Consider the following 17,711-nt stretch of genomic DNA (forward strand, 5'->3'; position numbering starts at 1 on the left):
CACATGCCTCATGTTTCCCGGGAAATGACTGGCTGTTTGGCCTTGTTAGTCAGCTGCATGCTTGAATGTCCAACTCCCTTTTTTACTCTTTGTTTTTCTATTCTCTAAGCTTTATTGCCTCTCAATCATCCCGTGCTTGAAGTTCAACTCCTCAAATGTTAAGATTATGCAACTGATCTGGTGAGGGAAAAAAAAACACTAATTGGAAGGGTTTGCAGCTTTTCCTAACCAAGTCAACCAAGCTAAAGGTCACTCCCATTTGAGATAATAAGCACAGAAACTGACAAAACATTGTTATTTGGAATCAAACTGCTTGTGATTGTTAAGAAGACGAGTATGGGGTAGATAGACAATGCATTGTAAAAATGAACAAATATCGGAGCTCGAGGGCATGGGCAAGTGTGTGTCCGTATCCGCATACACACTGGGTAGAGAACACACTCCAAGCAAGCATACGCAAGAAAGACATTAGGTGGTTAGAGAACAATGTGAATGAAAAGTAGACACGGGGAATGAAGAACAAGTAAGGATGAGATGTTGGGTTTTCTCGGCGAGAAGGGGGGAGTAAGTAGAAACGTGAGGAAAAAAAAATAGAGAGAGTGAGAGAGGCAGGGTGACAGGAAAGACAGCCCCCTAGCTTCTTCCTTTATCTCCTTCCTGCATGGTGAGATGTGTGTCCTAGATGCCAGTATCAATCTTTCCTGATGAAACAGATGTGCTGTCAGCTTCAAACGGCACGCTAACCTGTCATATCATAATCTAAGTGGACATAATACCTGATATATATACACTGGCACCATTTACTGCTGCCTGAGAGGAGATGGGTGGATGAGGTGGGGGAAGTGAGCAGCTGCACCGTGCACTGTGACTATGCGATGATGTGCATTTGAGCGCATCGGTTTGGGAATGCACGTTAGCCCGCACGCTCACCTTCACAATGCAGCGCACACTTAGCTGCTCTTACAGTGCAAACGCGACTCCGTCTAACCATTATATTGTCTATAAATCGAGAGTGTGCTGCGTGCTGCTGATACACCCTTCTCCAAATGAGCAACTTACCTCCCCCCCCTCTCCCCACCCCAATGCCTGACAGGATTTCAGTGAAATGAGAGCACTACAGGAGAACCTGGCTGCGCTTCAATCCCACTGACAGACTGAGACCGAGACAGTTTCTAAAACTCCTGAAAATCCCTAACACAGCAGATTAGCATTATGTGATGTACTCTCTACAACACATCTGCAGAGTGTCTCCGGTTAGGGTGACTTCCCGCACCAACCTGCTTCCAGGATGTCAATGCATATCAGCCATTTAATATACAATGCATCCTGCAGAATGGCTAGCCATTCATCACCAGCCCCATTGTACAGTAGGAATAACCTAGCTGAGTCACTCACGTCAGCTGCAGTCCAAAAATAGCTAAAACCCCAATAGTTGGAGATATAGAAATCACATTGTAGGAAAGAGAAAGAGGAAAATATGTGGATGAGTGACAAAACACAGACTGCAGTAAGGAGGGGCTTCGAGCGATGAGCAGGTCGCCAGGGAACCCTTTGACGATCCCTGTCAATCAATTTCTGTCCTGCCATGTTGTCATGGAAACAACAAAGAGGGAGCTATCAAAAGCACAGAGACAAAAGGGTGGCAGAGAGAGACATCTGTAAAAATCATAGGCAGTATCCAGATTGTTTTGCAAACCATAAATGTACATTAGTGATGAAACGCAGTTAAAGTTAGCCTGAAATAAATGATCTCTGCCACGCCTTTGAAATACTCATCTGGCAGGATGCTGAAATCTGAATTGGCAATGAGGAGGTAAAAATATTAAGAGCTACACATCAAACATGTACACATCAATCACTGCTACTCGAAGATGTGTGAATGTAACATGAGATCGTATTAACCTCCTTCCTTTGCCCGCAACACCATCACCGTGAGTTTGTGTCCTGGACGCACATGCGTGATGTCACAGCAGTAGGAAAGGGCGGGCTACGGGTGGGCTAGGGCTGGCATCCCTTGCGGTTTAGGTTGCAGAGAGGGTGATAGCTGTGAGCAGGGCCATCTGCACGGGCACCAAAGCGCTTGTCACTTTTGCTTGGGAACGCGCCGCATTCAAGGAGACAGGCGGCAGCGTGGCCAGGAGAGTGCCACGACTCACTGTCACAAACTGCCGTCGTCAAGCCCCGCCACCAGCCACTCTCGCAACAACGGCAATATATTAGCATCTCGGTGTATCACTCATCTACAGTGGGTAGTACGTGGCTAATAAGTGTAAAAGTGCAATATTAAAGATGGTAGATTCTAAGAAAGGTTGCGTAGCACCTTTAGATATTATAAAGGTGAAAAAAAAATTGATTGACACACTATGAAGCTTTAAATAGGTTCTCCCATCTCACACTACAAAATATTGGACAAAAGGTTAAACATGAGTAAGAGGCTACAAGAACAAAGTGTGACTTTCCTCAACTACCTCATAAATTGTTACTTGAACTAAAATGGAAGAAAATTCTTCCCTTATATGTTACAATATGATGTATCAAAATTAAATGTGCCCTTGAAGTATGTGCTCTGCTATGTAAAAAAAAAAAAAAGTTATTCTTATTTCTTAAAGAGCAGACCAGAGGAGATGCGGTCCAGCCGCACAGAGAGGACAGAGACACACAGTTGATTATTTTTGGCAGTGAACGCCCTTCATCTCGTGTCAATACAAAATTGGGCTTCAGTGTGACAACATGGTTGACCAAAGAAGAGATCATCTTTAAAACATTCTTCTCCATACACAGTGACTTTTTTTTTTTTTTTTTTATATAACTTGATTTCTGTAAACGATACCAGATTGAATGCAAGCAGAGTACACGTCTGCAATTTGGCAAGGAGTGGAGCGGCAACACATCACTCCTTTTCAAAACTTTTCTATCTCTTTCCCACCCATCTGTTTTTTTTCCCCTCTGCTTTTTCTCTTCTTTGCAGCGAGTCGGCTTGGTTGTTAAATCAATAACACTCTCTGTCAGGCTCGCAGAGCTTCACCATTTGGCCGCTGTCAAAGCCAAACAAACCAGATAAGAAAGGCAGAAAGAGTGAAACAAGAGTGAAAAGAAAGAGATGAAACCAGTCAGCTTCTCCTCACTGGCCCCTTTTCTCCAACACCCCTTCTTCTATTTATTTGCACACATTTCTTTATTTATTTGATGTGCGTTTGGGAAGAGGGGGCAATCACAGCAGTCATTTGCAGCACTAATGTCCAATCACAGGCCCCTTCACTCATGTGATTTAGGCAGTGCAAGAGTGGGTTTGCGGAGAACAAGGCTGGCGGAGGTGGTTTGTCGTGTGGCGGCATGGGGGGGCGGGGGTGCAGGCCAGGGCCGTTTAGGCTGGCCCCTAATAGGAAACTGGCAGTCTTATTCCTTCCCCAGATTCTGTTTGTCACCCTGCTCTCCATTACGTGCCTCTCAACACTGATGGCTTTGGACAGGAGCTGATCAAAATGCCATCGCTTGACCTACACGCTGTGGCAGAATGAGACGCACACAGCGCGGAGAGAGTAGGGGGAGAGGGGGAGATGGGATGAGATATATAAAAAAAAAAAGGAGGAGGAGTTTTGTATGGTAGATAGAAGGGAGAGTGCAGCGGTGGGGAGGGTTGGAGGGGAGGGGTGATTGCTCTCGGACCTGGACAAGAGGGCTGTAAATAAAATGACATTATTATTTCCTCTGTCCCGTCATGTAGAAAAGCCAATTATGGTAATGCTGCTGCCGGCGTGTCAGAGGGAATGTTGGGATGTGCTTCCCGTGAAGCGGCTAACATGAGAGCCATGGCCTGCTTGAAGAACACAAGACTAATTTTGACAGGCGATTGCAAAGAACCGGCAGAGGACAGAAAGACAAGGGGACCGGGATATGCAGAACATAACAAAGCCCGAACCGAAACTTTTGTATGATTCCCCACCACTGTTTGTGTGGTATGACAGATGATCAGGTGTATTCAATTTCATATAATCTGGTCGAAAATGTCCTCTTTTTGTACCCCAAATTATGTAGCTTTGTTTACTTATCTATGCCAGTGACATGTAGTTGACGGGCAAAACTCTTTCTTTAGCAGAAGATACACTTCACAAGTACACCCACTTGTCATTTGTATACCAGAATGATTTCACGTTGAGTTAATAAATTGAGTCAAACATGATTATCAATCATTATTATTTTTGTTTGTGGTGTGCGTACGATTTTGTTTTTATTTAAAATAATGACAAAAGCTCCCCTAAAGTGACCAATATTATAAAATTATACTAAGTGTAAGGATGCAGAATTGTAAATAATTTCCAAAATGGTGTTAACTGCTATGCATACCACACAAAAATGGTATCGTGAAAAGAATCAATGATGTGCACTTTGGTGATATGGATATGATATACGTAGCTACACCAACATCAGAGCAGCTTTCCAGCTAAAAGTTCACCTGAACATCTGATGGGTTGAATTATGCAAAGATGACAGCGAAAGAGCCGGATTTTAAGGATGAAGGCGATCATTTACTGATTCGTTCTCATCTGATTGTAGGCTTCTCCGTGTATCCCATGCCTCCAGTGTGCCATAGGGGGGCTCACCTTCAAGTAACACCTCTGGTACATTTCCCCTTTGACTCTCAACACCCCCCTCCTTTCTTGTTTAATACCATCAAGCTCTTCCGCTCCCCCAGACGTGCTCACATGCTCACATGAGCCTCCCCCCAAGTGGAATAATAGGAGCATATGGTCTAGGCAGCACCTACAGGGCCTTAAATAACTGCTGCAGCATTCCAACTCGATGTACCAATTTATCTCTCACCCCTCTCTCCAGCCCATTTCAAAACACCTCTAGCCTGAGTTGAGCTCAGCAGATAGTAGCAGATGGGACATGTTATTCTGCAGATACATAGGGCTGCATAATGGACCTAAGCAGAAAGTGGTGGGCGAATGCGAATAAGCGCTGTACAAACAGGACGACTGCAGAAATTCTGCATTACTTGCAGATATTTAGTCAAGCACCGGTAACAACAGTTTGCAACGGTAACAACAGTTTGCTAATAGAACTGCGTGAAAGTCTCTTTCAGAAAGCGACAAAAGAAAAGCTTAAATGAAAAAATCTCCCTGGGTGGCTCAGGTTCAATGTCTTCACCAGCTGCCATAATAGTGCTATGGGAAAGTCCTCCATCAGCTACTTGCTCACCTTGAATAAACGCATCATGCCTAAATGTATCCATTGGAGCTTAATGTCGGGAATACATGACTGTAGGTCAAGCAGAAGAGGTCAGAGGTTAGACAGGTAGTCAGTGCTAAGCTTGTAGAGGTCACACTCTCATGTAAATACATCAATATGTCCCACAGACGCCCTTCCACCTGACCTCTAAAAAGTATGCTATGGATTAACGGTAGCTCTGTCTTTGTACATATGATTGTGTGTGTATATACAGGTGTAGAATCCGTGTGAGCCTGGTTAGCATGTGTGTTTATGTGTGTGAGAGAGAGGGAGTCAAGAAAAAAGAAGTGTGAAAGGTACTGCTGTTTTATTTATAGAGTAAGCACTATTTATACCCAACTAAAAGATCGGTTTAGAGAAGCGGCTCTCAATTACAGAGGGCGCGTGCACACCAACACACATTCATTGCTAGGAGTTGAATGAGGTAAGATTTTTCTTTTTCAAGTTTGTGATAAAAGTCGATTAACGTTATTGATACCCAGTCTGCAGCCATGTTTTCCTCAAAAATAAAATTAAGTAAGTTCTTGTGAACACACATTTGTTGTACAAATACTATGACATAACAAGCGGCGATTGGAATGACCGAAGTGTGCGAGGCTAACTATTATTGTAGTCTCATTACCAACCATCTTTTTTTATACTCTTGACGCTGACGTTTGTAGATCGAATTGTCTATTTAACCAGACATTTTGATGCTGTATAGGACAAGACCGACAGAAGACGGAAAACTCAAAAATCCTGCTCACTTAAAAGGCAAGATGCCAAAACGCATGATCGTTGATTAGTTAAATTCAAGCTTTTAACGTGGAGTAGTAAAGGTTGACTAATCGGTTCAACCACTAAAACACACACAGACACACACACACAAACACACACGCACACACAGGTATGGCTGCAAGAAACATCGGGTCTTTTTTTTTTTTTTTTACAAGCATACCATAACAACACATTCAGATATTGGCAATACATATACTAAACAGCTGTATGTCAGTTGTGCAAGAGTTGTTGTTTTTTTTTCTTCAGCCCACACTGACTGAGTGTTCTTCACGGAGTACGGGAGGGTTTAACATGCTGGGGATCAATACTGTGAACCAGCAGCAATCAATAGTAATTCATCTGGCTTTTTTTTACATGTTCATTCTCACTCACACTCACCATGTACAGAACCACAGGAGCGCAATACATAAATAAACACACCGGCATACCCATAACCACAGAAACGCAGTAACACACACCTGAATGTCTGAAACGATTGCAGTCTCAATGCAAACACAGGTTCAATAAACCCGGGAGGAATTTATTTATTTTTATTGAGCATATCAGCCCATCCTGGTCTCTGCATAACAAGGCTTGTATAATTAAACCATAAATTTAAGGGTGCTCCTTTAATTACCACAGACAATGTCAGGAGGCAGCAGAGTAAACAAATGGCGTTGAAGTGAACTAAGAAAAAAAAAAAAAAACACGACGACAGACCAATGGAGATATTCGATTCGGTGGGCTTGTTGTTGCACTTGAAAAGAATTAAGTGACTCTACTGTAAGTGTAAAAGGAGCATGATATGTATGTCCTCCTTCTTATTCCAAGACAGCTTTTGAGTAATGCAGGCTTTCTGCAAAGTGAAAGGAAGAATAACCAGTGAAATCTTATCACTGAGCGCATGCCTAAGCGCAAATCTGTATATCTGCATGGAGAGGGTGGGAGAATGTTTAAATGTGTGTATTCATCTCTCTTACAGATAATACCGTTAGTAGTATAATGTATTTGTGTGAGGTGCATGAATGGATGGATTTGCGTGTGTGTGTGTGCGCGTGCACAAAGGCACATTTCAGGTCAATGTCAACATGCAGGCCTGCTTCCCAGCAGCTCAGCTAATTACACAAGAGCCCCGAAGGCCACTTAGAACAGGTTAGCTAATTAACAAACAGACTGATTGCAGATTAATTGAGAGGTGTTCCTAATCTCTCCCCCCCTAAACACAATGACAAATGCTAACTGGTGCTAATTAGGTCGGTATGGAAGAGTGGATGTTGTATTTACAGTTGCAGTGGCTCATACGACTTGTAGCTTTAATACAGATACCTTTCAAATCCATTCATCCATCTTCCATCTGTGACTAAGGTCAAGGGTCTTGCAGCCTACCCCCAGCTGATTAGGAGGCCTGAGGCAGTGAACACCCTAAACTGGTCAGCAGCCAATCGCAGGTCACAATTAGACAAACAGCCATTCACAACTACGTCAATTTGTAGTGTTCAATTAACCGACCACAAATGCTACCTGGAGAAAACCCATGCAGACAAGGGGGAGAACATGCAAACCCCACACACAAACCCAGAGCCCGGATTTAAACCCACAACCTTCACATATCGAATACATTGTGACAAATATAGAATAATTTATGATAATTTATTCACTGAGTAACGTATTACCTTCAATCAGGAAATCAGGGTAATACAGTAACACAACCCCAAAACTTCCTTGCTCACGAAGGTGTGCCAGTGACCTTTTGGTGTCCAATATGCCTGAGTTCATGTCTACTTCCTTGTATAGGTCATGAAATCTGAAACAGCCTCAACACAATGGGCTATGGCAGATTTCCGCAGCAAATGGAAGCCAATAGGTCCCTCAGGGGACCTGATCCAGCACCCATCTGTGTGATGACTGCCAGTGGGAAATACACACTGCTTTAACCCCCCCAACACACACACTCTGTCTCGCTCTCTTTCTGACTCACTTTCTTTCTCTCTCTCGGTGGTCGGCTGGTTAGCACATCTGCCTCGGAGTGTGGAGGTTGTGGGTTCGATTGCAGCCCCAGCCTTCCGACGTGGAGTTTCCCCAGGAACTCCGGCTTCCTCCAACATCCCCAAAACATGCATGGTAGGCCAATTGAGCACTCCAAATTGCTCATAGGTGTGTGTGAATGGTTTTTCTATGCGCGCCCTGTGATTGGCTGGCAACCCTATTCAGGGTGTCTCCCTGCCTAATGCCCGAAGTCAGCTGGGATAGGCTCCAGCACGCCCGTGACCCTCATGAGAAGCAGTTCAAAAAAATGAATGGATAAAAGGATTGATTGATTGGTTGGTTGATTGATTGATATCACTCTCACATATGCAGTGCACATGCAAAGACAGACACACGTGTATTTTAAGCTGCCCCACAAAATATACACACTTTCACCTTTCAACCTCTGACCTCTATCAGCACCAAAGTCAATAATCTTTGTCTATGCATTCCTTTCTCACTACCACCTGCATCTTTTGAAATCCTGCATCACCTGATTACACACACGGACAAGAAACCAAACAGTACATAGTACAAACACATTCGCTAAGTACGCACGCACGCACACACGCACACACACACAATCCATGACAAGACAACAGCCAGCAGCAGCTGCTTCCATCTCCTAGCAACGGCCAGCCTGATACATGACCCAATGATGGATAATTACCGTAAATCACCACAGCTCACACACTAACAGGGAGCTAGAGGTAGGAGAGCTGGGGAAAGAATGGAAAACAAGGACATAGGAGGGAGGGAGGAGAGCAAACGGGCAGGGGGGGAGATCAGAAAGAGTGGGTCCAGACTGGTCGTGTGTGCACTAATGCATCTTGAATAGCTCAAATTCATTTGCTTTTTGAAGCACACATTCATTCTGTCTTTGGTGTGCTAATGCACTCCGTCATAAACAGTTTTAACACACACTCTAGCAAAGGGCCACACAAAATAAATCCATGCATGACCACTACTGAAAACACATCAATACTGAGCAAAATGGGGAGGAAAAAAAAGGTCCACCTGCCGCTGCTCTAAGGGCATTATCACTGTAATCTGAACCTGTAGGCCACGCCTCCTACTGAAGCTCAGTCGGAAGATTCAGCTCTTTCATAAGCAGGCGCCAATCAAAAAGGCAGACGGTACTGGATGGTGGCTTGTGATGACAAGAGAAACAGCTGCATTGATACAAAATAAATTACCACAATTTGTTTTTTTCTTTTGTGTAATTGGTCTCCTTTTAAAAAAAGTATTTACTTGATACACTTGATAGTTTTCTTTAATGTAACTATTTATATTTTCTAAACCAGATCATGCCTTTTTTTGTAAATAGTGTTACTCTAAAGTTGCAAACTTTGATTTAAAAGAATGCACGTGTTGTTTACTTCATTATCGCTCTTTGCCTCATTGCTTTGTCACTGTTTGCCATGTCCTCTTCTTTCCTCCCCCTCCCTCCCTGTACGAGTCCTGGCTTCTGCAGACATTTGATCTGGCTGCCTTGTGATAGATTGACAGGTAATGAGGAGGTTGAAGGAGCGACAGAGACAGGAGCAGGTGTTCAGCACAGTCTTTTTGGCCAGCGCTAAGCTGCCATGTCCTTCACTGCTACACCTCACGCGCCACTCTTCTTCCTTGCTCACTTACTGAATTCTTCCTCTCTTTTCCTGCCTTCTCCTCCCTTTCGCCATCCCCCTTTCTCTTCGTGAGCAAAGAGGACTATGCAATCCATCACACAATGACACGCTCGGACATGGACTGTCTTTATATGAAGGGAAAAAAAGAACAGCGATGTGGAAATAAATAGATAAATGAGCACTGAGTCCCATGGCAGAGAGAAAGTAGGACTTCAACTGGTTCATTCAGACCGCTTCAAGGAGAGACTGATTTGTAGCATCCAGTGCAGAGGAAACTTTTTTTTTTAATTGGTTGAATGAAAAAAAAATCATCCGTTGTGCCTAATATTGTAGAAGAAATGACCAATGCAATATGAAAGGCAAGAATCCATGTTTCGCTTAATATCTTAATCCCTGAACACACAACTGTGCAACTGAGGTCAGCAAGTTGACATTCATTTTCATCTTTTAATATTATGTAGTTGTTATATATAGTAATGGTGCTTTGATCGATTGGCCAGTGATCACGAACAGATAATATCCGTGGAAAGGTATATAATTGTCATCTGATGTTTTTATAGTTCTGAGAGAATGGCAGACATGAACCAAAAATCAGCATTCTTCTCTTTGAAATGATCTCAAACAATTTTTTGCGTACAGCTCTTGTATTGGATCTCGAGCGATTGTACATAATCAAGTGTTGTCTCAGTCGGAGCCCCCTCTACATCTGACCTGTTTCGGTCCTGCTGACTCTGCATTGCTTCGTGTCATAGCTCACCAACTAAGCATGCAGGTGGAGTACAGAAGACTATTTAGTGAGAGCAGATTTCTGACAAAAAAAGAAAGGGAAGGATAGATGGCATTGAAAAGGTCAAGCAAGGGAAAAATGTCATTCCAAAGAGTAATTTCCTTCAACTTTGCTGCTCTGTATTTAAGTTTGCTTTAATTACAAGTAAAATAGCTAACTAGCTACCACTGTAGCATGAATATACGTATCTTGAAGGCAGGAAAGGCGGCGCTTGTTCAGCTGTCAAAAGTGCAGAGACAGTAGAATAAAAACAGCAACTCTTGGGCCTATAAATCCATCTCTCTGCTTTACAACTAGCACTAAAGGGCGAGTCACCCTCCTAAATCAGCAGGCCAGAGGAGACGCCATGGTTAAAATGGGAAGCATTTGCATGTTTCTTCAAGCATTCCTGAGAGGTGAACAAGTTAGCAGTTATATCAACATTATAGTTCAAACACTTCAGATTGATGAAGAATGTTGATTACACTCAACGCGATGGATGCCGTGGACTCGCTGTCATAAAAGACTCTTCTAAAGTTAAGTGGGAGTTTGTATATAACTGAAGATTTTATCGACATTTTCCTTTGAATCTGCATAACCACAAATGGATTTACTGTTGAAATCCAGCACCTGAGCAGCTCTCTTTCTTATTCATAGTTACATAAAAGTTGCATCACATGGACAGTCTTACAGACACTTTAATTATTAAAAAGAAAGCCAGATAAAAGTGTGTAGAATTAAAGAGGAAGCCACCAAGCTTAAAATGAGCCTTCCCCAATTGTCACTGTTCTCAAAGTGAACTTGCCAAAAAATGTCACCGATGGTATTCAAACACACTTTGCCGTCATTTAATAACTCCAATAGCCACACATATGTGCACAAACCTGCACGCGGGCACACACACACGGCCCAAACACACAGACACCCACAAATACGCACTTTTTAAGCCCTCGCTTGGCATCAGCTGTCACGCAACCTGTCTCGGAAAACTAAGCAGAGACAGACGCTGTCAACTTAGAGTGCCTCAAATGCCCACACTGAGAAAGGCAGAGGAGAAATCAGGCCTGTCTCCCGGTATAATTTGCACTAATCCTTCATGGGAGATAGTAAAGTCTATGGCATATCTGCCTAATAGCATCAGTCAGCGGCAGGTTCTAATCTCATATTTAGACCCGTTTCCATCACGGACTGACGACAAAAGCACCAGCACAGTGTGATTACCTTCTTCTTCTGCTTCTTCTTCTTTTACATTTCTGCATGACTTGACTTCTGATAATGGTGGAGGTGTGACAAAATATAAGACGCAAAACTTCATCTCTTAGCGGAGGTGGGAAGAAAGTCATTCCAGGCAACTATAAAAACAGGTAGATTGAGGAAAAGGGAATCAAGTAGCTGGCTATCCACTGAGTATAAACCTGCTGGAGTCTGCACACACAATCACGCGAGTGCACATTTACATTCACAAAACACGAGCGTATTTGCGTGCAAGCGCCAACACACAGCGCACACACACCTTTTCAGAGCATTTACAACCTGTGGTGTTTGTCCTGTTCTGCTGGCTCCTTTACCACGTGCATTTGAATGCGGACTGGAGTGCATCCCTCTCTTTCAGACAGCACCATAAAAGAAGACACACACAATGAGGGCTCCTTTGAGTCGAGTGGGGCTGCCTGGGGGTAGGCAAGCACCTCCAAAACTGCCACAGTGCTTTAACTTGCGTCGCAATGAGGTGCTAAGCCTTTCTGAATAATACGAGATTACTCATAAAGATGACAAACAGAATAGAAACAAACTACACAAATGCCCTTTAGTAGCAGTTTTTTCTACAACTGCGTGCTAGTGTGTGTGTGCGTTTGTGTGTTTGTGTGTGTGTGTGTGTGTGTGGTGTGTGTGTGCGTCCGTGCGTGCGTGCGTCAGTCAGTCGAGAGAAGGGAGACAAAAGTAGGGGCAGTAGTGCAAGGATCCTAATGAAGCCGTAAATCAGAGTCCGATGAGAACAGACTCTGAAGGGAGATCACATCACTGGAGATCAATGCAGACAGCCGCACGCACACGCACGCACGCACAAACACACACACACCAGGATGAAGATGAGAAGCAGCCAGACGCAAACACATGCCAGAATTCCCTAGCGAGGCCGACTTACGGACGTACAAGCGAGTACGTGTGCATAAATGCACGGAGACCAAAGCACACGCTGTCATCTCCAAGCTATTAAACTGTGTCCATGCTGTCCCACTAGAACCCACCCATGGGTTGAGGAGTCCCACCTTTTTTGTTCAATCCAGCTCGTCGAAATCACATCGGCTGTGATATATGGTGCCATAACTCTGATAGCCACAATCAATCTCCGCTTTAAAGACTCATCCATCTTCAGGAATGCTGATGGTGTGGGGAGGGATAGGAGGAGGAGAAGCAGGGGGGAAAAGGTGTGCTGCTCCGACCTTGTTGTTTTGGGTTTTGGGGTCTTTATAGGTCATGTGGGATCCACTGAGTGATATCTGTCAGCTCACATTTGCCTTCAAGAATAAGGCTCATGAAAATAAATGACAACAGTATCTTCCAAAACCCAAACTGTTCCACCAACATACAAAAAACCTCCAAAAGTAATAAAAAGTAAAAATCTTCATAGAAAAGCGCAAGCTGGTATAATCGCAAATACTGTTAGCTTCCATAATTGTTATGGCAAGTTCCCATAATAGCTACGTACATATATATAAGTTGAGCACAGTACAGTACATCGAGTTTTGCATATTGCTGGCGCTTGGTGGAATCCTTGCGGCTTCAAAACCATCACTTGTCAGGAGGCCCCCCAAAAATGTTTAGATTGGTCAGTAATTGGTAAAAAGACCATCCACACATGAGGATTGACCAACGACCAGTGATACAATGTCAAATACTTTAAGTCTCTCGTTTCACTAGTAAACGCAACACTTTCTTCTGCTCTGGACCAAAAGCTTTTCTTGGCCATTGTACGACTGAAACACTCAGCATTGGAACTCCCACACGACACACTACCTTGGGCTGTGTGTACAGAGGAGGGGGTGGGAAGGATTTAGTAGACTGAGATGGGAGAGTTGAAAGGGATGAACTATTCATGACCTCCAGGAAGGGTCACCACTCTGTGATACCGCCACTGAATATTGGCCACAGTGACATATAACGGCTTTTAACCCTCTTAGACAAAGAAAGGAAACATTTAGACTGTCAGGAAGGCTCCCTTCTGTTTTCTTCTTTTGGGGTTTTGCTTCCCTTCACTGGCTCCTTTTCTTCTTTTCTTACCACCTCATGCTACCGAAAGTTGGATTTTTAATTATTGAACAAAGACTCTCACTGAATTTCTGCAGAAGCTCTTCAGGCTTTCTGTCCTGTCTGTCAAGTATCAATCGATAGAAGAGTTACTGTTGCGTTCTCATGCTATGTAGTTTTGTTGTTTTATGATTTCGATCTAAACTTACTATAAGAAATATGTGAATTCTGACCCAAGTGACACGAAGAACCCGGAAGAGTGAAGTAATATCAGGTACAGTGGATATAAAAAGTCTACACACCACTGTTCAAATCGCAGGTTTTTGTGATTTAAAAATGAGTCCAAACTAAATTTAAATCTAAAAGAAATACGGGTTAAACCTGTACAACTTAAAATTAAACACGTGTGGATGTTTTTTTTTTTTTTTTTAACCAATTAGTGACCTAGTTAATGCCTTTGAAATTATTTTTCCACACTTGATACCTTAAAAACAATAAGATGCTGTGGAAGTACTCTACAAGACATGGCTTTAAGATGTGATGACATTTGAACTTTATTTGGACTTAATCAGAGGCACTTCAAATGGTAGCAAGTCTGTGCTGACTCCCATTTAAAATGAGTTTAAATGTGATTGAAGCCACATCCCCAGTTATGATGGTGTGCGAACTTGAATAACAACATTTACTGTTTATTTTTACTTCTTCTCTAGAAATATTTCTTCCCAATTGAGTTGCAAAGTTTATTGTTCATAATAATGGTGGTGACAGTGTTGAAATGATTCACCTAGATCTCATTTTTATATGATCAAAAAATACCATTTGACTTGGCTTTTTATATTCACGATATACTTGAATAATCTCATGAGATCCAAAACGTGTTTTAACACACACATTTGGTTCAGTTTTGATATTGTGAGATTAAATTAAAAAAAACAAAAAAACAATGCTAATTCTTGTTGCTGGAGTTTCCAGTGGTGTGGAACTGAATTGCATTCATCATTGGTAAAATGAATTCCAAGACATTTTGCAGCATCTTTTTGACAATTGTAGCTCAAAGAGGATGGCTGATGCAACAAGACAACAATCCAAAGGACAAAATTAAATCAACAGGAAAATGGCTTCAGCAGAAGAAAATAACACCTTTTTGAGAAACCAGAGTCCTGATATCAACGTGATTAAGATACTGTAGCATCGTATCATGAGAGTGATTCACAAGGGATATTCCAAGAATATTGTGAAACTACAGCAGTTTTGAAAGGGGAATGCCCGATATTCCAAAACTCAAAATTCCAACATTAAAGTGAGATGCTTTAATGGTTCTGGAACTGGCTCCGATGAAGTTTACCCTGGCAAGCAATGACAATGTGGATGGATGAAGGGTGCGGATGAAAGGTGAGCCGGTGATGGATGGGAGGAAGTTCGAAAAAGTGCAAATGCACGGTGCTGAGACATTAACTCAAAAAGTTGTAGAGAGCATGCCGTGACTTTACAGAACTAACTTGCTATTATAACTCTTGCTTTCAGGCCCCTTTAGACCTCCAACGGCGGTCCGACCAGGCAGGAAAGCAGAAATCTCCTTGTCAAACGACACTTTTGTGGCAGCTATGCAGAATGTCAATGTAAGCAAAGAATGTTAGAGGGAGAGTGTAACCAGAAGGCAGCCAATAAAAATGTCTTCAAGCCGACTCCTTGATTTAACTCCAACAATAAAGTATGTAATGTATGTTATTGGGAGTAAATTATCAAATTGTTGCTGAAAAATCTAAACTGGTTTTCCAAAGTTAAATTATCCTCAATGTTTTGGGGTTTGGACTGACAGGCAATTTCTTATATAATTGTGGACTCACAGTGTAGTCAATCAGGTACACCCAGTTGTAATGAATACAGAGCGGACGGAACCATAACAGGGCCTTTTTTTAGCACCAGTCAAAGTGAACAGGGAGGGTTGAGGTAGTCGGTGGGAAGGGGGGAGAAAATGGGGAGAGTGAACGGCGGGGGTGGGCTGAGGGTGTAGAGATGAGGGAGGAAGGGAACAAGGGAGAGAGGGAGGGTTGAGTGTTGGAATGAACTCTCTCAGGCTTTGTGGTGCGCGTTTCCCAAGGCCCCTGCCTGGCCCCTTTGATAAATGACACATGTCATTCTGTCAGCTTGTGACACTGCAGCTGGGAGGCCCTGTGATGTATGGCTCTGCTGAAAAAGGAAATCAACTTTTTTCCCCCACTCGCTCTCTCCTTATCCCAATGTCTGTCTGCCTCTCTCGTCCCTTCTCCCTCTGCTCTCTCCCTCCTCCCCTCAGCCTGGGCTGAGTGCATGGCCTTTTTATATGAGGATTTAGGTTTCCCCTGGTCTAGTGAGCTCCCACCTCCTCTTTCTTCCTACTGCAATAAAGAGGCATACGCAAAGCCAGGTTGAGGTTAGTTCATTCTCAAAGCCACGCATGCACACACTGTGTTATTATCATCTTGTGCAAGGCTGAAACTTCAGGAAAGGACACTGTATTGGAGTTGAACGCAGGAGTACACCGTTTCTTTCTTTCTTTCCGTGTGTGTGTGTGTGTGTGTGTGCGTGCATGCGTGTATGTTTGTGTGTGTGTGAGGGGTGGGGGGCACAGAATTCCAGTTAAGCAGGATGACTGGTGTCTCCCACTGGGTCATCTGTCATCCATGTGTTTGACTGGAGGATGAGCACATGCAGCTTAACTGTACACACACACACAAACACACGCACACATGCACACACATGCAGTCCCACAGGAACTGGGAATGAACTTTGAAAAGTAAGCCACGCACACACACATGCAAGTATAAACATAAGCCCTTGAAAAGCAAGAAAAAGCAAGGAGCCTGCACCATCAATCTTCAAACGGTGAAAACACTTATGATGTAGAGATGTTATTTTGTAGTGCAAAAGGATCCAGCCAATGAACCGTTCCCATGAGGCCAACCCTCAGCCGCCCTCATGGCAGGCAGCCTATCACAGCAAACAACTGACCCCACCTCTCCAAGCACCGCCCACGCAATGGGTGGGCTTAAGTAGAGTATCTGAAATAAATAATTACTTTAATTACTGTATGAAGGCATAGTCAAGAAAAAAAAAAAAGAAAATCACCTCATAGTATTTTTGTGTCAATAGTACATATACGATAAACTGAGCTGAGGAGAAGGATGAAACTGAGACAAAAGGAGAAAGAGAGCAAACAAAACATTGAAGGGAATTCACAGATTGTCCGTACTGCGGCTACCTGGAGGTCATGACCTGTTCACGACCCCATCAGATGTCTTCTCTGGTTGGGGGGTAGGTCAAGGGAGGAGGGGGGATGTGGGGGGGAGGCATCATTAGGACTGAATGATGAGTGGTGCGAATGTCAGACGACTGTAGAGCAGTACTACCACTGCATTTATACGTGCCAGAAGGCCCTCACAACACTGTAAACAGCAGTGTGTGTTTGTCTGTGCACATGCTTACTTACTTGGGGGGAGGGGGGGTCACCACTACTGGTATGCACCCCGTTAACAAGCTGCCTCTGTGATCCATGGGGCAGTGACATACCCAAGGAAACAACAAACAATGAATTTGTGCATTGTCATAATGTACAAATATTACATTGTGAATCAACTTTTTTTTTTTTTTGCTGAATGTTTTGATTTCTCTGACAATCACAGCGAAAAAAGAAGAAAGTCATATAAGTAAATGAGGGAAGTGACTTGACAAGAGGGGCAGTATGCTGTTGTTTGCAAAGCCAAAGGGAGCCGTGTAGGACCTCAAGGTCAGCTGATTAACAACACATTCACAAGCCAAAGTGGCGAGCAGGCGAAGAACTTGCTACATCGAGTCTGCCCCATTCCTGTGCTCCCAGTTGCGTGCATGCACCTCAATTAATCACTGCAATCGTTACACCATGGTAATACCAAAAACAATCTTGATGATCACAGGCACAAACAAAATTTCAAATTGCTATCATCCATCTCACCTGCCCCTACAGAATGAGGAAGGGGGTTCGAGGTGGATGAGTGATCCGCTCATTGCTCTCCCTTTCTGTTTTCTAAAGGCCTCGC

The 17,711-nt window shown here is 43.3% G+C and overlaps 1 protein-coding gene and 1 long non-coding RNA gene across 4 annotated transcripts in view; one reads left to right on the forward strand and one right to left on the reverse strand.

Annotated features, from left to right (window-relative positions):
- LOC125975327 (uncharacterized) overlaps nt 1–15,341 on the forward strand; it is a 44,541-nt gene extending 29,200 nt beyond the window's left edge. The window contains exon 3 of the long non-coding RNA XR_007483931.1: nt 15,181–15,341. This is a non-coding gene — a long non-coding RNA (uncharacterized lncRNA). The remainder of the gene's footprint in view (nt 1–15,180) is intronic.
- The window catches only part of tshz1 (teashirt zinc finger homeobox 1), a 34,142-nt gene that overhangs the window by 5,177 nt on the left and 11,254 nt on the right, over nt 1–17,711 (reverse strand). The gene's annotated exons all lie outside the window — the stretch shown is intronic.

Source organism: Syngnathus scovelli, chromosome 9, assembly GCF_024217435.2.
Source record: "Syngnathus scovelli strain Florida chromosome 9, RoL_Ssco_1.2, whole genome shotgun sequence".
Classification (NCBI taxonomy): domain Eukaryota; kingdom Metazoa; phylum Chordata; class Actinopteri; order Syngnathiformes; family Syngnathidae; genus Syngnathus; species Syngnathus scovelli.